The sequence below is a fragment of the Mustela putorius genome, unplaced genomic scaffold (assembly GCF_011764305.1).
Source record: "Mustela putorius furo isolate JIRA1106 unplaced genomic scaffold, ASM1176430v1.1 tig00003853_pilon_pilon_pilon, whole genome shotgun sequence".
In the NCBI taxonomy this organism is placed as follows: domain Eukaryota; kingdom Metazoa; phylum Chordata; class Mammalia; order Carnivora; family Mustelidae; genus Mustela; species Mustela putorius.
Window position 1 is genome coordinate 33,563,670 of NW_025422005.1, and position 22,577 is coordinate 33,586,246.

The 22,577-nt window shown below is 51.8% G+C and overlaps 1 protein-coding gene across 7 annotated transcripts in view; it reads left to right on the forward strand.

The window, feature by feature from the left end:
- Positions 1 to 17,359: 17,359 nt before the first annotated feature.
- PTPRF (protein tyrosine phosphatase receptor type F) overlaps positions 17,360 to 22,577 on the forward strand; it is an 86,748-nt gene continuing 81,530 nt past the window's right edge. For all 7 annotated transcript variants that reach the window (XM_045064357.1, XM_045064359.1, XM_045064358.1 and 4 more), the window contains exon 1: positions 17,360 to 17,518. The gene's annotated coding sequence lies outside the window, so the exon portion shown is untranslated. The remainder of the gene's footprint in view (positions 17,519 to 22,577) is intronic.

Below are 22,577 nucleotides of genomic sequence, written 5' to 3' on the forward strand. Positions count from 1 at the left end.
TGGAAATCTGGACCTGAGTCCAGACCTGAGTCCACCTTACAGGAAGGCTCCAACCCTAGCCTGTCATCATTCATCTACTTCCCGAGAATGCAGCTGGAATGCCCAGCCCGAGTAGCTCCCCATCTCTGCCCACTGCCTAGATCCCTGACCTGTACAGATTAAGAGCTTTTTCATAGAAAGGACCTCATGTGAGTTCCTGGATTCTCCTTCCCAGCTAAACAGAATAAAAGGCCTACTCCACGCCTGACCATTACAGATGCCAGTCAAATCACTCACCCCTTGAGATATACAAAGCTAGTGATTCCCATCAGCTGACAACTAATTCTCCAACCTTTTTTGACACAGCCAGAGAAGGATGGATCTTGGGGAATGGTAGGGGGTCACTACATGTTTCTTCTGTGATGACTTTGCAGCGACTGTTCACGGTTTGGTGGGATCGAACGTGTTCTCACAGCTCCCTGCAAGGGCTGCCTCCCATCCACGACGTCCATGGCTGTGTGGTTCTAGAATTACACCCTCCAGCCGTTCTGGAGCTAGGCGTGACTGTGGCCTCCACCTGGTCTCTCCGCCCCAGCCCTCTCATGCCCAGTGTCCACCGCTCCTCGGACGCCGCAAGGGAGCCCGGAGCTCGCTCAGCTCAGTAGGATGTTTGGGTCTGGTCACAGCTGACACCTGCTTTGGTCAACACTTCTGGGCGGTTTTCCCTCTAATACTATGCTCTAAACACAACAGGGAGGGAGAAGCACTGTTTATCGTAAATAACCGTACTACTGGCCAGAAACACACATACCCAAAGTGCAGAAAAATATACAAAATCATGGTTGACTTCTGACTCGAGCTTTTCTTCCAAGTTCCACAGGCATCCAGAGAACTGAGCCACCCAGGCATGGGGGGGGGGGTGCTTTTCATGCAGGCTCTCCCTGCACCTAAAAGGCCCACCAGCTCCACACCAGGAGGAAGAGTTTTCTTTCAAACTCTCCTGCTCTCTGCTTCCGCTCCACCTGTTTGTGTATGCACAAACCTTCCCTCTGGCCCCGCTGGAGCCTGCCTCCTGGGACTCGGTCAAAGCTGTCCATTGTTTGGTCCCTGCTGGGTTCACACCTGGTGAGGGGAGGCGGGGCTGGGGCTGGGGCCACTGGTTCAAGTATCTACAGGAAAGAAAGACCGACCTCCCTACTACCAGCATCCACATCCTCTTGGCATCCGGCCCACGTGCCATTTATGCAGAAAGAGCTGTTGATGGTCCATTTGGAGTCACGTGACCACAGGGTCCTTTTGTCACTCTGGCCTTTGAATGTCCCATGCTTCGGGAAGGCAGCTAGGGGCCCAAAGGGGACCTCCTACCGCTGCCATTGTTATCTCTATCTCAGAGTGGTTTCCACAATTTCCCCCTGACTTTGAGATGGGATTCCAAATTTCATTACAGCTCAGGCTTGATCAATCATCATTTCTTTGTGCTTTTAAATCTGCAAGCTTGGCAGTCAGAGCGCGCTTCTTCTCCTCTGGAGCTTGAGAAGAAAGGTTTAATCCAAGATGTAGCCTAGAACCATCACCTGTTAAGTTAAAAAAAAAAGTCTCCGACTAGGCACCCCCACCTCCCACCAGTGGATTTCCTTGAACCATTGCTTGAAGTCATATACCATGAAATCCCCCCAGATACAAACCTAACTGCAGTGGGACCAGAAGTTTTGGGCAGAGTTGGGAGAGGGGGCTACATGAGTCTCTGCAGAGCAGAAACCCCTCAGACATGTGCTTCTGGAATACCCCTCTCCCCGAGTCAGAACTACACTCTCTCTCTCTCTCTCTCTTCAACCCCATGGCTTGGCGGTCGGCCCCTGCCAGCCAGGCTGGCTCAGGCCCTCCCTGCTCTGTGTATCAAAATCCTGCCAGCCTGAATATTCCACTCTGCAAACCAAACTAGAAGCCAGCCAAAGGGCGCTTTGCAAAACAAAAGCCCAGTCATTAGCTAAGCTGAACTAATCAAATGTTGTTCCTCAAATGTGTCCCCGGTGGGCCTCTGTGTCCCCCACCACTCCAGGACACGTACCAGCATCCAAATTTGTCCTGTGGTTTGAGATGACATTTCCACTCCTACCCTCAACCCATCTTTCTGCCCATCCCCTTCTCAATGCGTGCAGTTACGAAAATAGATTGAGAAGTTCCATCCCTCGTGTAATGTGTGTGTCGCTCGTAAATACTGATGGGGTGAACGGTGATTATCTGGTGCTCAATAATAAGATGTTTCATTGTGTGAATAAACTGGGTAAAATTACATCAGAGAATTGACCCTTGACTGATTGGGCTGAGAGGAGAGGAAGGTGGAAAATATACAGGAAGAGACCAGGACCACCCCCAGATCAAGGGTTCTGCGTGGGGGCACCTGGGTGGCTCAGTGGGTTAAGCTGCTGACCCTTGATTTGGGGTCAGGTCAGGATCTCTGGCCTGGGATGGAGCCCCACATCAGGGTCCTCTTTAGGCAGGGAGTCTGCTTCAGGATCCTCTCTCCCTCTGCCCCTTCCTCCTTCAAATAAATCTTAAAAGGGTTCCACTTGTTGCCATTAAATTGAAACCAAATGAAACACCTTTTTTTAAAAAAAGAGATTTTATTTATTTATTAGAGAGAGAGAGCCAAGCAGGGAGAGTGGCAGGCAGAGAGAGAACCAGGTTCCCCACTGAATAAGGAGCCCGATGTGGGGCCCGATCCCAGAACCCCGGGACCATGACCTGAGCCAAAGTCAGCCATCCAACTAACTAAACCACCCAGGTGCCCCCGCCAAATAATTTTGCTGCCTCACAGTTTTACTTTTTTTTTTTTTAAGGTTTTCTTTACTTATTTGTCAAAGAGAAAGAGAGCACAAGCAGGGGACCACTGCTGGAAGAGGGAGGATCCCTGCTGAGTAAGGAGCCCAGTGTGGGACTAGATCCCAGGACCCTGAGATCATGGCCTGAGCAGAAGGGAAACTCGTAACCGACTGAGCCACCCCAATGCCCCACAGTTTCACCTTCTCTACACAAGAAACATAGTTTCCTGAATATTTACATTAAATTTTAAGCTCACAACTTTAATCAAGTTTTATAAAAATTAAAAATTAAAAAGTTCTGCCCTTGCCAAGGTTGGAACAGGATCACTCTTTCCCCAGCATTCCAAGCTCTGAGCTTACCTGTTTTTATGAAACGACCCTCTGGCCTCACACTACCCAGTAGAACTTTCTGCAGTGACAGAAACATTCTATAGAGGCACCCTCCAATATGGTAGCCATGAGCCCATGCGGCTACTGAGCAGTTGGAACGTAGCTAGAGTTACTGAGGAAAATAAATTTCTGATTTTATTTAATTTTAATTAATTTTAATTAAAGTAGCCACAAGCAACTGGTTGCTACCATGTTGGGCAACACGACTCTAGCCTAATTCCACCAATGACAATGAAGGCCATCATAAGAAACTGTCAGGGAGGGGTACCTGGGGGGTGGCTTAGTCATTAAGCACCTGCCTTCGGCTCAAGTCATGATCCCAGGGTCCTGGGATCGAGACCCACCTTGGGCTCCCTGCTTTTCCCTCTCCAGCTCCCTTGTGCTTGTGCTCCCTCTCTTGCTATCTCTTTCTGTCATAAATAAAATAAAATCTTAAAAAAAAAATAAGAAACTGTCAAAGGCAACTCAAAATTACAGTGATTATAGGATAGAGGTTGGGGTGTTCCCTAGCTCATATGCCGTCCTCTCTCTAGGAGATATTTTTTCCTCGGACCTAAGGCCCTGAAGAGGCAAAGGTGCTCTTTAACAACTAAGAAACAACGTTTAAAAATGTTGTTTTAAAAACATTTTGGGGCGCCTTGGTGGCTCAGTGGATTAAGCCGCTGCCTTGGGTTCAGGTCATGATCTCAGGGTCCTGGGATCGAGTCCCGCATCGGGCTCTCTGCTCAGAAGGGGGCCTGCTTCCTCCTCTCTCTCTCTCTGCCTGCCTCTCCGTCTACTTGTGATCTCTCTCTGTCAAATAAATAAATAAAATCTTTAAAAAAAAAAAGTTTTGTTTTGTTTTCTATGAATTACATACTCAGTCATGTTTCCTTTTTCCTTCGGCTGTCAGGAAGCTCAGCCAACTTGAGACCCTGCGGTGGATACCAAAATCGCCCTGAGTTCCAGCAGTCCCTTTCCCACCCAGTTGTCTTTCTCACTTGTCTGTTTTGTCTTTAGCGTCTCCTTCAACGATTGTTAGTACATTTACAGAGTGGAGAGACTATCCCACACACGTTTCCATCACCCCAAAAAGAATCCTTGTGCTCATTTCTAGTCACTCCATATTCCCACAGGCAACCACTAATCTACTTTCTGTTTCTGTAGATGTGCTTTTTCTGGGCATTTTATATAAATGGAATCCTATCGTATGTGAGTTTTTGTGTTTGGCTTCTTTCACTGAACATAATGTTTCTGAAGTTCATCTGTAGAATCCATCAGTACTCCCTTCCTTTTTATTGCCAAATAGTATTCTACTATACACATACACTACATTTGGTTTATCCTTTCTCCAACTGATAAAACATTTGAGGTGTGTCGGCTTTGGGGGCTATTGAGAACACTGCTACTATGGACTTCCACTTGGGAAGTCCTTCTTCAGACATATGTTTGTGTTTCTCCCAGGCTCAAAGCTACAAGTAGGATTTCTGGGTCACCTGGTAAATGAATGTTAAGAATCGGCCAAGCTGGGGCACCTGGGTGGCTCAGTTGGTTAAGCCTCTGCCTTCGGCTCAAGTCATGATCTCAGGGTCCTGGGATTGAGCCCTACATTGGGCTCTCTGCTCAGTGGGGAGCCTGTTTCTCTCTCTGCCTGCCACTCTGCCTGCTTGTGCTCACTCTCTCTGACAAATAAATAAATAAAATCTTAAAAAAAAAAAAGAATCAGCCAAACCTGTGCCAAGTACTGTACTTTCATTCCCACAAGCAACAGGCGAAGGTTCCCATTTCTCCACATCCTCATTGACACTTGTTATTGCCTGTCTTTTTTATTATAGCCATTCTAGGGGGTGAGTGGTGGGATCTCACTGCGGCTTTAATCTCCATTTCCCTAACAACTAATGGTGAGCATCTTTTCACGGGCTTATTGGCCATCCATATGTTTTCTTTGGCAAAATGTCTATTCAATGTCAATGTCTTTCACCCATTTTTATTTTTTAAGATTTTTAAGATTTTATTATTTGTCTCGAGAAGGAGAGCAGGGGGAGCAGCAGGCAGAGGGAGAAGCGGGCTCCCCTCTGATCAGGGAGCCCCACACGGGACTCTGGGATCATGACCTGAGCCAAAGGCCAAAAGCAAACCCACTGAGCTACCCAGGCATCCCTCACCCATTTTTTATTTTTTTTTTATTTTATTTTTTTTTTAAAGATTTTATTTATTTATTTGACAGACAGAGATCACAAGCAGGCAGAGAGGCAGGCAGAGAGAGAGGAGGAAGCAGGCTCCCTGCTGAGCAGAGAGCCCGATGCGGGGCTCGATCCCAGGACCCTAGGACCATGACCTGAGCCGAAGGCAGAGGCTTTAACCCACTGAGCCACCCAGGTGCCCCTTCTCACCCATTTTTTAAATTTAGTTATTTGTCTTATCATTGAGCGGTCTATTCTGGATACAAATCCTTTTTGGCAGACGTAAGATTTACAAATATTTTCTCTCCTAGCCTGAACCTGGTTTTCACTTAGTGTTTTTTGAATTGAAAAGTTTTTAATTTCTGTAAAGTCCAATGTATCATTTTTTTCTTCTCTTACTTATGCTTTTGGTGTCATGCCTGAGAACTCTCCTTAACCCAAGTTCACGAAGATTTATTTACTCCTGTGTTTCTTCTGAGACTTATAGTTTTAGCTCTATGGCCCATTTCGAGTTAATTTTTGAGTACGGCATGAGCTAAGAGTATAAATTAATATTTTTGCATGTGAATATACAATTGTCCCAGAATCATTTGTTGTGAAGACTATCGTTTCCCATCAAATTGCTTTGGCACCTCCAGCAAAAATCAACTGACCATAATTATGAGGGTTTCTTTCGGGACTCCCAATTCTGTTCCATTTATTGGTATACCTATCTGTATGCCAGTATCACACTGTCTTGATTACTATTTTTGTTTTTTTTTTCTCACTTTCTTCATACACTTACTCTTAATTTTATTTAACTGGAAGAATAGGTCATCCCCTTTCTCTTTCCCCAAATTGATATTAGCTCTTGGCAAGAATGTAATTGGGGCTTCCTAAAATCAAGCCATCAAAACCTCTCGTGTGAAAATCATTGAGAAGTCATTAAAGGGACTATGACCATATTCTTATTCATACAAATCCCAAAGGGGATCAAGAAAGGAGCAGACATTCTACCCTTGCCACAATAATCGGATTTACTGATTCCCAGAGAGAGGGAAGACATACTGCTAATTATGAGGCAGTTAAGGAATTATTTCCTTTCTCAATATGGCTTTAGAATGTGTTAGACCTAAGAAGTAACGTCTGTCTTTGAGCTACGGGTATGAATGCATTTGTTTAGCAAGTTCAACATTTAAGGAAACCCATATGGATATACCATATCAAGAAGAAAGCCCTCGAAGAAAAGAAACACACCTAGAAAGATGGGATGTAGGATGCCAACTTCCCTCACATTACCGACCCACTTAATGAAGCAGCAGACGTGACTCCCCACTTATCTTGACTTGAGGAACTGAAGGGAGCTGGGGAGATAGATGTGCCCTGCCCCATACCAGTGAACACCAAGGGAATTTTCTGTAAGTGGGTTACAAGGGGAAGTTAAGGCAGGATGAAGTCCAGAGAGAAGCTGTACAATGGAGGACAGGAGAGTAAAGTTAACATTTAATTATTGAGATACTAGGGGCACCTGGGTGGCTCAGTCAGTTAAGCCTCTGCCTTCCACTCAGGTCATGATCCCAGGGTCCTGGGATAGAGCTCCATGTGGAGGGAGGCGGGGGATCTGCTCCTCCCTCTCTCCCTCCTCCGCTCCCCCCTCCTCTCAAATAAACAAATAAAACCTTCAAAAAAAAAAAAAAAGAATTTTGAGATACTTTTCTCTTTGGTCTCTAGGAACGTCCTACTTATTGTCCGGGTATAATTTTCTCTTCCTGCATTATAATTACTCTTTGAAGCTGTCTTGCCCTTCACTAAAGTAAGACACATACGACAGCCCAGCCTCATGTGATGGTCTTGGGGAGAATTAAAAATGTGCTGTGATGAATGGAGCAGGGGTCCTGCTCTACCCTTACCTCATTGCTGGGGTTCGTGGGCAGGGAGCAAAGTTTTTTTTTTTTTTTTCCAAAGATTTTATTTATTTGACAGAGAGAGATCACAAGTAGGCAGAGGCAGGCAGAGAGAGAGGAAGTGAAGCAGGCTCCCCACCAAGGAAAGAGCCCGATGTGGGACTCGATCCCAGGACTCTGGGATCATGACCTGAGCTGAAAGCAGAGGCTTTAACCCACTGAGCCACCCAGGTGCCCTGGGAGCAAAGTTTTCTTAAGGTATCTACATCCCAAGCTCCAAGTGGTGACAAACATTATGAGATGTGATCCCCTTTAGAACTTAGAAGAACATTGAAAATGGCAGGCCAGCTCCCTGTTGAACAACTCAAGGGAGGTCTAAGACAGCCTTCCACTTCTCTGCTTATGTGAGATGAAACCCACCTTTGAAGGCGATATCGGGGAAAGGTGAACATCGATGCGGTATTTTTATTTTTTTTTTAAGATTTTATTTATTTATTTGACAGAGATCACAAGTAGGCAGAGAGGCAAGCAGAGAGAGATTTGGGGAAGCAGGCTCCCCGCTGAGCAGAGAGCCCAATGTGGGGCCCAATCCCAGGACCTTGGTATCATGACCTGAGCCGAAGGCAGAGGCTTTAACCCACTGAGCCACCCAGGTGCCCCGTCAGTGCGGTATTTTTAAATGCGTTCATTTATCCACAAAGATAGAGAGTCCTACTAGGTACTAGGCATCTTATAGTGCATGTTCTTTTCTAAGTCACCAAAATCCTTTGTGAAAGAAGATAAGGAAGAGAAAGAGGAAAAACACTCAATAAATCTTGGTTGAATGAATGAATTGCAGGAACCAGATGGCATGAGTCTTAAATGAGCAGGGATTTTTCCATGAGGCTGAAGGAATAATGATCTGGGAGTGGCTTTTGAGAGCGGGGAGGCTCTGCCCCTGCCTCATCACTCTGTGGTCCTGGAGGATGGCAGCTGCCCTGGAGACAGCGGCTGGGTCCTCAGTTAGGCAGGAATTAGAGGACCTCTGAAGGGGCTGAGGGCTTCTGGAGGGCTACAGGGAAGGTTGAGGAGGGAGCAGTGGGAGGCTGGATCAGGGGAGAGGAAATGCAGAAGGTTGATGGAGGGTGAAGTCAGCTCTCATTCAGATCGTGGCTGAGGATTACCAGGCTATGCGGCCCAGTGGGATTAGCTTTTAAACAGTCCTCCAAACCGGTGCTATTAGAGGCCTTGATTATGCTAATTCTAATAATCATCAAATAGCTTCTATTTTCAAGAAGCTGTGATTTGAAGCTCTGGTGAGCTCTTTATAAACACAGTTTCATGTCATTCTTACAATGCTGCAGAGTAAGTGGCGTCCCCTTTATATAAAGGGGAAACTGAGGCTCAGAGAAATAATTTGCCAAGACCACACAGCTCGTAAGTGCCGTGGCTGTAATTCAGATCAGGGATGTATCCCTCCGGATGCCAGGCTTCCCCCAGCATCTGGTCTGTCCTGACGGGGGCCAGTCCAGTCTGTGGCGCTGGTGGCATTGGCAGCATGTGGGGAGTCCCTGGAAACCTGGAGGTGGCCATGATATGCAGCTCTGCAGCTCCAAGCCCCCAGCCAGAAGCTCTCAATGCACCTTTGAATCCCATTCTCCACATTGCCTGAGATGCCCACAGACTCCACCCACCTTCCTGCACAGACCTGGGGTCCCAGAGAGAGACGTACACGTCATTCCTGGTGGAAGAGACAGGGCTCTGTAAGAATGTCTAACAAACAACCCTGATCTAGACCAAGGGTCAAGGAAGGCTGCCCCAAGGAAGTGACGGTTGAACCAAAAGGGAAGATGAGGTAAAAGTAAAACAGGTGGGTGTGGGGCAATCATCTAGAAAGACTGGGGGAGGGGGGAGAGGGTTGGGAATGAGGTGTTCATGTGTGTTTGAGGAATTGAAGGAAGCTGGCACAGCAGAAGGGAACCACGCAGGGGGGAGGGTGATGCTGGATAAGGTGGTCATAGGCCAGGGGAGGGCATTCGGCACAGGGTAAAGAGCGGGCTTTTTATCCCAGGAGCAATGAAATGCCACCAGAAGGTCTTAAAGGGGAGTGTCTTATCCTTAAAAAGGATAAGACAGGAGAAGGGCAGGACAGGTGCAGTGAGATCAGTTAGAAGACACTGTAGGAATCCAGATAAGCCGCAGTAGTGGCTGGGACCCGTGCGGTACCGGCAGAGATGAAGAAAAGAAGGACATCTCAGAGAGATGTTTTAGAAGTAAAATTAGCAGGATTTGATGGTGGCTCCTAGGACACTGGCTTGCCTCTTAGGTGGACTGTGGTGCCATTCACTGAGACGGACAACGTTGGAGAGCGAGGTAGGTCTTGGACACGCTGGGGTTAGGTGCCTTTGAGACATGCTGATGAGGCAGTTGGCCTGGCACCTGCTGGTCAGGAGCTTAGACAGGAGGTTCCCTGGGGCTGGAGACGCACAGGTGTGAATCATCAGCAGAGGCACGGTAATCGAAGCTATGGGCATGAATGAGATCTCCGGGGAGAGTCCACGGTGAGAGGGGGGAAAAGCCTGGGAATCGGCCTTGAGGAATAGGAGCATTTGGTGGAGGAGGGCGACCCCACAAAGAAGCCTGAGGAGGAGACCAAGAGACAAACCAGGAGAGTACAGTGTCCAGGGAGTCAAAGAAGCCAGTGTTTGAAGAATGTAGTAATCAAGAGATCTAGTAAGATGAATACGGGGGGGGGGCATTCAGTTTGAGATATGGAGGTCATATCTCAAGCATCATGTTCTAGGAGAGCTGTGGGAGGTGAAAGCCAAATCTGACTATTAGAATGAACAAGAGCCCATAGGGGCCAGCAGTGAGGAAGGGAGCCAGGTGGAGGTTGCAGGGGGCAGGTGGAGAGCAAGAGGGGATAACAATGAGTGAGCGGCCTGGGGAATGGAGGATGGGCAGGTGCACCGGCCTGAGATAGGAGGAGGGGGGCTTTCTCTAATGCATCTGGGGAGAGGGCAGATGTAGGGAGATGTGGGCTGTGCAGGTGGGAGACGGGGGCGTTCCAGTCTGGTGGCTTTAATCCTCTCTGTAAAGGAGCAGCAAGGTCACCTCTGCCATTGAGGAGGAAATGGGCTGGTGGGAGACTTAAAGAGAAAGGGGAAGGTTGGAAATAGCCATTGCAGGGATCGGGTGGAGACACATGTCGAGGGCCCATATGCCGTCAGGGGCTCTGATTTATGGGAACGTCAAGCTGACCTGTGGAGTCACTTGGCTGCTTGAGCACACAAGATGGGAGATAGGAGGGGCGCCTGGCTGGCTCAGTTGGTAGAACATGCGACTCCTGAAAGTTTGAGTAGAGATTACTTAAAAATAAAATCTTAAGGGACCCCCTGGGTGGCTCAGTCAGTTGAGCTTCTGCCTTCAGCTCAGGTCATGATCCCAGGGTTCCTGGGATGGAACACCCCCCCACCCCACCCCACCCCTACCCCTACCCCGCCATCTCGTGGAGCTCTCTGCTCAGCGGGGAGCCTGCTTCTCCCTCTGCCTGCCACTCCCCCTGCTTGTGCTTACACTCTCTCTCACTCTGACAAATAAATAAAATATTTTAAAATAAATAAATAAATAAATAAAATCTTAAAGAAAAGGCAGTTAGGAGGGCTCATTGGGGCTGGGGTTGTGCGACACAGATATGATCAAAAGGCAGAGAGGCAAAGGGTTTGGGGTATTGGCAAGTGTTGTCAAAAATGCAGGGCGTTGGTGGGCACCTGGGTGGCTCAGTTGATTAAGCGACTGCCTTCAGCTCAGGTCATGATCCTGGAGTCCCAGGATCCAGTCCTATATTGGGCTCCCTGCTCAGCAGGGAGTCTGCTTTTCCCTCTGACCTTCTCCTCTCTCATGCTCTCTCTCTCTCTCTCTCTCTCATTTTCTCTCTCACATAAATAAAGAAAATCTTAAAAAAAAAAAAAAAGTGGGGTGTTGGCATCTAAGTTGGCCCAGAAGAAAAGGGAAACAAGGAGAAAGCTGATATGTTAGGAGAACCCCAAGAGATGAACAGGGCGGGGTTCTGAGGAGAACTAATAGCTATCTTGAGGTCACATGGGCAAGGTGGGAGCAGTGAAGGTTGTGGTCAGAGATGAGGCCAGGGCCCAGGAAGGATGGGTGGCCTGGGGCGCCTAGCTGGTTCAGTCTGTGGAGCATGAGGCTCCTGATCTTGGGGTTGCAGGTTTGAACCCCACAATGGGTGTAGAGATTACTTTAAAAAAAAAAAACTTAAAAAAAAGCATGGGTGGCCTAAATGGTCTGTGGAAGATGGACATTGATATGACGTCAAGGAACTGGCCTGTCTGCGCTTGGATGGAAGTGACCCAGGCAGCTGGCAGGAAGCAGCAAAGGCCTCTGGGAAGTCCACTAAGCTGAAAACAGAGTTTGGCCATTGGTTTTGCAAAATGGAGGTGAATGGTCATTATGTCAAGAGCAGTTGTCGTGGAGTGTTGGCACAAGAGCCAGGGTCTCACACCCAGGGAAGCTGACTGTGAGCATGAGATGGGAGAGGGGAGAGTTCATGGGCTCTTGGGTTTGCTGCGAAGGAGAGCAGAAAAATGCTCAATGTTTCCCACTCTGAGGGGAGTGTGCGGTCAAGGCAAGGAATTTCCCCTAGGATGGGAGAGATCTAAACATGCAAGCTGGTGGGAATGATACAGTAAAAAAGATGGGGGTGGGTGGTGGGTGGTGGGGGAGGGGGAGAAGCAAAATCCTGGGGGAGGGGGAGCTGGAGCTTCCTGCACCCAGGTGGGGATCAGCCCCTGCTGTGGTGGGAACCAGGAGGGAGTGGGGGGCGGGGGGGGGGGGAGGGGAACAGAGGGAGGACTGTGGATTTGGTAGTGGGGGGGAGGGATGATGGAGTCCTCTGGTGGCTTCTGTTTCCTCGGAGAGGCTTAAGGCCAAGTCATCCCCCCCCACACCCAGTGTTCTGTTGAGAAATTAACCCCTGGCTCATTTTCCCCCTTACAGTGACTCATCAGGAAGGAATGAGAGGCATTAACTGGGCTTTTGTGTTTGAGGCCTGAAGCCCCACACCTGAGAGGGTAAACACACTGCTTTGCAGTTTTGGATTCCCAGCTCTTTCTGATAGGCTAAGAGGGAGAACACCAAGTATCTCAGGGAGTTCATTGGCCAAAATGGAAGAAGAGGGGGCCAGGGGTCAGGCATTTGCCATCCCCCCGGGATGTGGCCTCTAGGAAAGTAGCTGTGTAACACCAAAAATGCCAAGATCTCAAGCCTGCCACTTTGAGCGTCTAGGGGGAAAGGCCCCCTTGAAAGGGCCTGGAGGGAGGGAGAGGAGGGGCCCCTTACCAAAGCCCATGCTGGACAAGGGAGGCCCTGCAGATGAGAGCATGCAGTGGAGGCCCCACAGCAGGGACAGCTGATGGCTGCAACAGTGCAGTGGCCTGAGAAAGACTTCAGCCCTTCCCGGCAAAGCTGTGGAGCCCACGGGGCACCTGGGTGGCTCAGTCAGATAAGCATCTGCCTTCAGCTCAGGTCATGATCGTGGGGTCCTGGGATCGAGTCCTGCATCAGGTTCCCTGCTCAATGGAGAACCTGTTTCTCCCTCTCCCTCTGCCTGCTACTCTGCCTACTTGTGCTCCCTATCCCTCTGCCAAATAAAAAAGCTGTGGAGCGCAGACTGACCATTTGGGGGTTAGGCAGCCCCTGGAGTTTTTACACAATTGGAGGGAGGTGGAGGAGTGTTGTGAGTGATACGGAATTCTTACAGATCTGCTGGGTAGGGACTCAAGCTGAGGTTAATCTGATTTAGATGGACTAAGAGATGTATTTACAACATGAGTTTGAGGAGTGCATCCGGTGGGCCCGGGCGCTGGACAAAGGGTGAGCAGTGAGTGGGAGCTGACATCTGGCTCTCCCCTCACCCTGCACCCTGGGGCTGAAACACAGCAGACACAGAACTACCACGTGGCACCGCTCGGCCTTCACAGATGAGCACAAGGACGTCCCCCCCGCCAGGCCCGGGAGCAGGGAGGCAGGTCAGTCCCACACGGACCCGGTGCTCAGAGTCTGGCAATCTGGACAGAGCCTTGGCTCCTCTCCTTCTGTAGCTATCACGCACTCACAGGCCCAGACACCTGAGGTCCTTGCCTGTGTGGCCCTGGGGCCTGCGACTCCCGTTTCTCCACCTTGGCCTAGCGTCCGGTTGCATGTGAGGCCCCAGGCTGGCTGCACACGGCTATCCTCGTGCCCTGGCTCAGTCCACACTTGACCGCAGGAGGTACTGAAAGATGGGTGAGCAGGGGACCAGAGCCCAGAGGGCTGTTTCCAAGACCACTGTGTCCTTGTGGAGGCTGAAGAAGAGCCTGGTTAGCACAGCGGAGAGTGGGGTCTGCTGGCTTCCACCACAGGCCTGTAAAGGCCCTTGCCCGCCCCATAAAGGCCCTTGCCCACCCCTCCTCCAAGTGGTGTATTCATAGACCAGGCTGGGGTGGGCGGGAGGGAACTCAACAGCCGGAACTTCAGACCTCGTGAGGTCCAGGCTAGCTGGCATGTGGGTCAGCAGACATCACAAGCCCCTCTTGAACCTATGCTGGGCCCAGGTAGGGATGAGATCTGAGGCTTGGTCAGGGAGCTTTTTCCCTCCCTAGTCATTATGTCTGATGGATCCCTGAGCACAGAAGAGGAAAATTGACCTTTCCACTCCTTAAACAAATACCTATGGAACCTACTGTGAGTTAGGCCCTCATGTTGGCCACAAGGATATGGCAGTGGACAGCACAGTCTCATCCCTCCTGCCCTAAAGGAACCCACACTTTGTGGGGTGTTGGTATCTAGCACTTAGCTTTTAGGCAGGGGAAGCCCTCAACCGAGCCAGGGATTAAGAATGGCCTCCAGGGGTGCCTGGGTGGTTCAGTGGGTTAAGCCTCTGCCTTTGGCTCAGGTCATGATTCGGGGTCCTGGGATTGAGCCCCACATCGGGCTCTCTGCTCAGCAGGGAGCCTGCTTCCTCCTCTCTCTGTGCCTGCCTCACTGCCTACTTGTGATCTCTCTCTCCGTCAAATAAATAAATAAAATCTTAAAAAAAAAAAAAAAAAAAGGCTTCCTGGAGGAAGCAATGGCTATAAACAGGTTCCAAGTTACCTACTTAGGGGCACCTGGGTGGCTCAGTCGGTTAAGCATCTGCCTTCAGCTGAAGTCATGATCCCAGGGTCCTGGGATGGAGCCCCAGCCTGGCAATTGGGCTCCTTGCTCAGCGGGGAATCTGCTTCTCCCTCTGGCTGCTGTTGCCCCGCAACCTCCCCCACCAGGCTTGTGCTCTCTCTCTCTCTCATTCTGTCACAAATAAATAAATAAATAAATAAAATCCAAGGTACCCTTTAAGGAAGAGCAAATTTTTTTTTTAAACATTTTATTTATTTATTTCCTTGTCACAGAGAAAGAGAAAGCACAAGCAGGCAGAGGGAGAAGTAGGCTCCCAACCAGGCAGGGAGCCCGATATGGGACTCTATCCCAGGACCCCAGGATCATGACTGAGCCAAAGGCAGATGCCCAACTGACAGAGCCATCCAGGCATCCCAGGAAGAACAGATCTAAAGGGGGGTTCCTTAATGACTATGTGCAAGGGATTTTATGACCAACTGGTTTTGTATGGACTGAAACCCCCAAATCAGAAACTCTCTCTCTCCACCCCCTCACCCCTTTCCTTGTCTTTCCCCCTACCTCCCCCCCCTTTATGTCCCTCACAGAGCCACGTGGTCTCTAGTCCCTTTTGATTTTTCAAGATTTGCAGGACTGATGACTGATGGGATGGGGGTGCAGGAGAAAAAGAGTCTGTGTTTCTGGCCCTGTGACAAGATGAATGAGGATGCCATGGCCTGAGATGGGGACTCCTGAAGGCCTGCAGATCGGGGGTAGGAGAGAGAGTGAATTCAGTTTACCCAATAAACGTCTAGGAAGTGGTATGGAAAAGGTTCTCGGTTAGATGAGAACTGAAAAAGAAGAAAATAAGAAGAACTGGGCCAGATGAGAGGCCCAGACTGGAGACAGATTGGAAGCCAACAGCACACGGTTGACGGTGGCCAGGATGATCCAGGGGTAGGAGCGGAAGGGGAAAAGCCACGTCCTAGGATAGACCCTGGGAGGAGCAGGAGATGGTAAAAGAGATTGAGAAAGGGTAGCCAGTGTGGAAAGTATAGGCCAATGAAGCCCAGGGGAAGTCAGCAAAGAGCAGGCATAATTGGCTAAAAAGTATATGTTTTTAAATTTGGAAATCAAAACCAAGAAACTAAACGGGCTCCAAACTCAGAAAACCAGGAAAAATGTCTAAAGATACATAAAATTTACAATGCCTCCCCCGCAGTACACCAAAATTACCAATGGGTAAAAAACCACTGACTGGGAATACTCATTTTTGATCTATTTGTCATGAGGATCTAATTGTTTGCCCAGAACCACCGGAGCCAGTCCATCCCCTTCTCACACACCAGGGGGCGCACATGCACTGCTTCTGAATCCAAGTGGGGGCAAAAGCAGGCAGTGAATTAGATGAGAACCAGAACTTGACCCCTCAGCCCAGATCCCTAACCACCACCTACCTCCAGCCCTACCCTGCACATTACCCCCTGGATCCAGGAGCCTCAACAATCCCAAGCTTTATTTATTTCTCACCTGACCTCCAAACTCACAAAGGTATTAGGGAGACCCATACCCGATCAGAGACCCTGAAGGGGTCTACTGACTGAGGGCAGTAGGGGCAGGTTCCCATCTTTCCCAGGAAGGAGATGGTTCTGTGGCTGATTCTTAAATGGTGGTGATATGGACTGGGAGAGTGAGTCTGGAGCAGATGGGGAGGGGGTTGTTTTCGTGCCAAAGGGTGTGGCTTTTGGTTTGGAGCTCACCAAGTACCCCTCTGAGTTGGGACTTGGAATAAATCTTCACATAAGCTGTAGGTTTAGCCCAGAAATTTATAAGGTCAGCTTTTGAGTTTGTTAGGAGAAGTCATAAACTCCGTACCAAGGGTGTTTTGTGTGTGTGTGTGTGTGTGTGTGTGTGTGTGTATTTTGAAATCAGGTTTGGGGGACCAGTGAAAGACTTGATTCAGATTCACCGTTGGAACTGCTATAAGTATTAGGGTATCGGCCAGCCTCTGGTTGGGGTTGATATCAGGTCAGATAAGTACAGGGTGAGCACGGGGTGATTTGTGTGGAGTTTCCGCAAAGCCAGTCTCAGTAATCTCGCGTTCTAAGATTATTATTAAAGTTGGGGTAAGTTAGGGTCTTAAATTGCCCCAAGGATTTGTGTGGTTTAAGGTCAGTATCTGTGGTAAGGTCCTTTTCTGATGACCCAATTCAGTTGTGGAATCGGGAATCCCAAGGCAGAAAGTATTGGTGTTGACCTGGGACTCAGAGTTTTATGTAGGTATGTAAGTTTTGTGTTAGTTTTGGGGTTTAGAAGAGACTACTGGGGTTTTATGTAAGTCTTGGGTGCAGAAGAGAGTACTGGGGTCCATAGCAAGGTAGCTGTTGTACTTTAAGGTCCATGTAGGGATCTGGGGATCAACATTAGTGCTGGGGTCCATTTAAAGGCCAGAGTTGGTGCTGGTGTCACAATCAAGTTTAGGCGGGTAGAGATGATAAAGGGGTTTAAGACTCAGAACTGGTATTTGGGGTCAATATGGGGTGCAAATTAAAATGACTACTTGTGCCACTGCGGGGGCAGATTTAGGAGTTTGGACTCCATATTGTGTTTGGAGATCCATCTGGGCTCACTATCAGGTGCAAATTTGTAGACGGAGGAAATGTGGTCCTAGAGTAGTTATGAGGTTCGTATTATGAGTGGGAACCACTAATAGGATCTGGACTTCTTGTGGGGGTTTGGATCTGTCCATGCTCGTTACTGGGGTTCTGGTCCAATATTGGAGCTCCAGTCGGTTTAGACTCAGGGCTGGGTTGTGGCCTCGCTGGGCCTACGCGGCTCCTCCGCTCGGCGAGTGAGAGTGCACGAGGGGAGGGGCGGCGCCGGGGACGCGCACGGCAGGGGCAGGGGCGCGGGCGCGGGCGCGAGCGGGGGCGCGCGGCTGGAGCTGGCGCGGGAGCGGCGGGAGCGGTGGCGGCGGCGGCAGAGGCGGCGGCTCCGGCTCCGGCTCCGGCTCGGGCTCCGGCTCCGGCTTGGGTGGCGGTGGCGGGAGTGGGACCCGGCGGCGGCGGCGGCGGCGGCGGCAGAAGAGCAGCGGGAGCAGCGGCCCCAGCGGCTTGGGGGGGGGACATGCGGACCGACGGCCCCTGGATAGGCGGTGAGTGACCCCCGGGCCCCCCTCCAGTCCCCTCCGCGTCGGTTCCTTCCCGGCTCTGGCCGCCCCCTCCCCGCGTCTTCCGAGCCGGGCTAGAGGCGCCGCTTAGGCCGGGCCGCGCCCCCACCTGCCGCGCCCGCAGCCTCGGCTGGGCCCCCCCCCACGCCGAGCCTGGCGGCTCCTCCCCGCGCTTACCCCGCGGCAGACGCCCCCCCACCCCGCCACCGCCGCCGGCTGGCTAGCTCCTCGCCGCCCCTCGCCGCCCCCCTTCTCCCCGCCCTCCGCGCCGCACCTGAACCGCAGCCCGCGCCCCCCAGTGCAAAGTTTCCCTTTGCATTTGTGCTCGGCGTCCTCGGGCCCGCCTCGTCTCCCCCCTGCGGCGCGGCCGCGCTCCGGGGGCGGCCCTCCACCTCCCACCGCCACCCCAGCCCCGGGCGGGTCCAGACCGCGCCCCCGCCCCCGCCGCACAGGCGCCCCCTCCCAGCCGGCGGGGGAGCCGCAGCCGACGCGCCCCCGTCTCGCTCGCGGCCCCGGCGCACGTGCGGGCCCGGGGTGCGCCGGGCGCGAGTTTGGAGCCCCCCACCCGCCTCGGTCGCCCGCGCGGTTAGGGGAGGGGCCCGGGCGGGCTGTGCCCACCCCCACCCCGGCGCGAAGACCTGAAGGCCCCAGAGCGACCTGTCCCGGGAGGACGTGTCCACTCGGACCCGCTCCGGAAAGTTCACTCAGTCGCCGCCCTGCGTCCCGTCCCGTCCCGTCCCGTCCCGTCCCGGTGTGCCCCGGTCCTCATCGCTGTGCCCACGTTTCAGGCTCAGCTTCTGCTTTCCTCGGTGTCTCGGCCTCGGTGCCCTTCAGTGTCTCTGTATCTCTGTCTCCCTGTGTCACTGCCTCCCAGACTCACCCCCCGCAGCCCCAGGGTTTCTCCCGCTGTGTGTGGCTCCCTCCCCGCGTCTCTCTGTTCTCCCTCCCCATCTCTGAGTGTGTCTGTCTGTCTGTCTGTCTCTCTCTCTCTCTCTCTCTCTCTCTCTCTCGTCTATACTGGCTTTTCGATGTCTCTGTCTCCCACTGACCAGGATCTCTGCCCGCGTGCTCTGCTAGGCCCCCTCCTCATTTCTCTGGAATGCCGCCTCTCTGGTTCTTCCACCCCGGGGTGGGGGAGGGGCTAGCCTTTCTCCCCATTTCCACAACACCCCCCCAAACCGCGCAGTGCAGGGCCCCCCAAGGTGGAGCAGATTGGGCGGTAGGAGCCCGGTACCTGAGCTGTGAACTGGAAGGGAGGGGAGTCTCTGGATTCCCCTGAGGGCGGCCAGGCAGAGCCTGCAAGGCTGGACTGCTGAGTGTTGGTGATGAAGGCTCTGCTTTGGTTCCTGAAGAGACAAGGGCAGGGATCCAGAGTGACCTGGTGCGCAATCCGGCCAGAAAATCCAGGAAAGTGCACTGGGGTGGAAGGCCTAGGAAAGGATCCAGGAGGATCTTTCCAGGGGATCCTCAATGGTGAGGGATCCCCTGGAAAGGGATCTGCTGAGAGATCCTTTGGAAGGCATGAGAGATCTGATGGGATCCAGAGGAGGGTTCTGAGAGGAAATCGCAGAAAATTCTATGCTTGGCACCTTATTAACTCTTGCTTCAGGGAACAAGAAAATCCCTGTTTTTCCACTGATTATATGAATGAGCCTAGGGCTTCTAGAAGGAGCAGGTGTAACTCCCTAAGCACAGCCTCCAACATCCGCAGCCCCAGGCACAGGCCACACAGTCACTCTCTCTCTCTCTCTCTCTCTCAAACACACACACACACACACACACACACACACACACCCCTTCATTCCCGCACTCAGCTTCCCTCCCCACCCCTTGCCTTCTTGCCCTCACTCTTGCACACTGGGGCCTGCCCAGCCCCTGGAGCGCAGGTATCTCACATGCCCATGCTCCGCTCCATGTGCTCACTTGTGCCCTCACAGCACCCCTTCGCACAGCCCGGGGAAGGGTGTGTGCACGCTCACAGACTAGTCTAGCACACTCCCCTGCACACACTTTCTTGTACATTTTGGCTGGCTCAGTTTCCCTCTTATGATCTGAAATGTGTCTGCAGGTTTGTTTTTCTCCCCAGTTGTTCTCTTTCCTCTTTCTTTTCTTTAACAAGGAAATCGCTTTCATATGATTCCTTCCTTCCTCCTTGTCCTTCCTCCTGCAGCTCCTGGCCTCCTCTGTTCTCCCTTGTTCACACTGTGAGCATGGGGGTGGTGTCTGGGGCGTTGATTTGGGGGCTGTTGAAGCAGTTGGAGGGGAATGGCTACAGTAAGAGTAGATGGGCTGGAAAGCTTTTCTGGGGAATTGGGTTGATATGCAGCAAAATGCAGGCCCTGGCAGTTTGTGATCTCTCCACTCTCTCCCATCAGCCCTGACTAGTAGGAGTTCAGTGTAGGGGACCCAGGCCTCTTTGATGGAGACTGTGACATATGTCCTAGCTTCTCCACTTTCCAGCTCGTTCTTCCCTACACCTCAGTTTCACCCCCTGTGAAATGGGACAGCTAATCCGACCCTGACTGGGTCCCCAGGCCATTGTGAGAATCCAAGGGACTGTATGGCAATGCATAATCAACAATGGCTGGCCCGCCTTGTGTGACTGACACTGTTGTGTGCTTGGGTCAAGCTTGCAGCTAGGGCCCTGCCCTTGAGAAGCTCATGGTCCCTGGGGAAACAGATTGCATCATGGGAATGCAGAGCAATTCACTAACCTCTTATTGATTGCCGACTGTGTGCCAGACACTGGGCTAGGCACTTTCAGCCAGGCTGCCCTGCTTCCTAGGGGACTAGCTAGGACTGCTAGGACTGCTGTATGGAAGAGGCAGCCCTCCCCAAAGGAACTGCCGAGGTTGAGCTCAGCATCAGCTCATCTGAAGCAGCTGCGGTCCCGAGCTGAAGTCACAAGGTTGGGGAGTTTAAGGGTCAAAGTCAGATGAGTTCCAGAAGAGACTGAGAAGGGGCTATCTGAAGTGGGTTTTGAGGAACGAACAGGAGTTTTCCAGCTGGACAAAGAGCTCTCCAGGCAGAGAATATAGTGTGAGTGAAGACTCAGAGGTCTTGAGGAATTCTAAGGTATAGCAGATCCCAGAGGGCCTTTAATGTCTTGTAAGTAGCTGTAACTTTATTCTGAGAACATGGAAGGGAGACGCCGAAAACTTAAAGCTTGGGCTGGGGCCGTGGAATGTGCTAGGATCTTACTGACGTTTCCAGAAGAGGATTCCGTGGCTGTGGGAAGTGGATGGACCCAGAATGCCCGGTGAGGAGGGTGCGAGTGAGAAGTGATGGTGGCTTGGATAGGGCAGTAGCATGGAGCCATCAAGAAGGCACATTTAGGGCGCCTGGGTGGCTCAGTGGGTTAAGCCGCTGCCTTCGGCTCAGGTCATGATCTCGGGGTCCCGGGATCGAGTCCCGCATCGGGCTCTCTGCTCAGCGGGGAGCCTGCTTCCTCCTCTCTCTCTCTCTCTCTCTCTCTCTCTCTCTCTGCCTGCCTCTCGGCCTACTTGTGATCTCTGTCTGTCAAATAAATAAATAAAATCTTAAAAAAAAAAAAAAAAGAAGGCACATTTATCAGGACAGAACAATTTATTGGACGTAGAGGTAGAAGAGAGGAAGGAAGATGTAGGGGTCCAGGTTCCTGAGAGTGACTGGGTGGGGCCTTTATGCCCTGCAACGTCACTGAGCTGGGGATGGGGAGGAGAAGTAGACTGGGGGGTGGGGGGAGATAATGAACTTGAGGTCATGGTTGGACACGATGTCTTTGACATGCTTGGGATATTTGAGTTCCTTTGTGGGCAGGGGAAACATCCAGGAGGGGGCTCTGGAGTTTGTGAGAGAAACCTGGGCAGAGGAAGGGCAGAGATGTCTCTCAGAGAGTGCTGGGCTGTGCTTGTCAGTGGCTAGGGCAGGCTCTGGTTCCAGACTGCTGAGGCACCCCTCCGCTGACTAGCAGTGTGACCCCGAGCAAGTTGCGTAAGTCTCTGAGTCCGTTTTCTCCTTTGTCAGGTGGCGTATGAGACAGTTCCAAGCCCGGTGGGGTTGTGGTGAGGATTAAGGTTGGGTATGCAAGAGGTGCTTAGAACAGGGCCCGGCCTCTAGCGAACACGATAACTCAATGGTATTAGCAGCCAGTCCTTCTGGTAACCATCAGCGGAGGTGGTACAGACCCACGTTCCTCAGACGCATGGGGTGAGGGCTGGCAAGGGGGTGACTTTAAATCAATACCGTGTTAAGGTGAGGGCACCCGCTCTCCTAAAGTATTTGCTGTCCTGAAGTGAGGTTCGTGGGTTGGGGGAGCTCAACCAGGAGAGTGTCTGGCCCCCAGCCGCCTGCCTTCGTTGTCGTCCGTGGGAGCGTCTGTGGGAGCGTGTGTATTGCTAGGATGTGTTTGTCCTTCTGGTGGGCTGGAGTGAGACCGGAGGCCTCAGTGTGCCCCATCCCCACTTCCCCCCTCCCCGCCCAGGCGTTGGGTGTCTGATGAGGTGCGTCTGAGGTCTGGATGCGCAGGTCTCTACGTGTCCTTCACCTCCAGATCTGAGAACAGGGGCGTTTGCTGCTCAGCAGTGTTTTGGCTGCTGCTTCTGGGGACCGTCTCCGGTGTAGCCACAGGACCTGCCTGGGCGCTGCTCTGGAGGGGCCACAGCATTTCTGGTCCTGCTGCCAGGCAGGCATCCAGGTGTGGCACATGCCCGAGAGCCCTCCTGGGGGCCAACTGTGGGTGGGTGCCAAGGCCTCTTACCTGATCCTGATCGTTGCCACCCCCCTCCGCACTTCCGAGGCCTTTCTGGGGGCCAACGAGGGATTCCAGACTTGGGTTCGGTACCAGTTAGGCCCTTTCTGAGGAGCTCTCCAGTTGGCCTTCTGGGTGTGTCTGGTGGTCCTGATTGTTCTGGGTTTGTCCCAGGATAAGTGTAGCGTGGTTCTGGGAGCTGCTGCAGGTGAATGTGAAGGGTGATTCTGATTGCCTGTCCAGGCTGTTTTGGGGCCTGTTTGATCCTGGACTGGTGTGGTACCAGGTACTGTTCTGGCTGTTCCAGAATCCTGC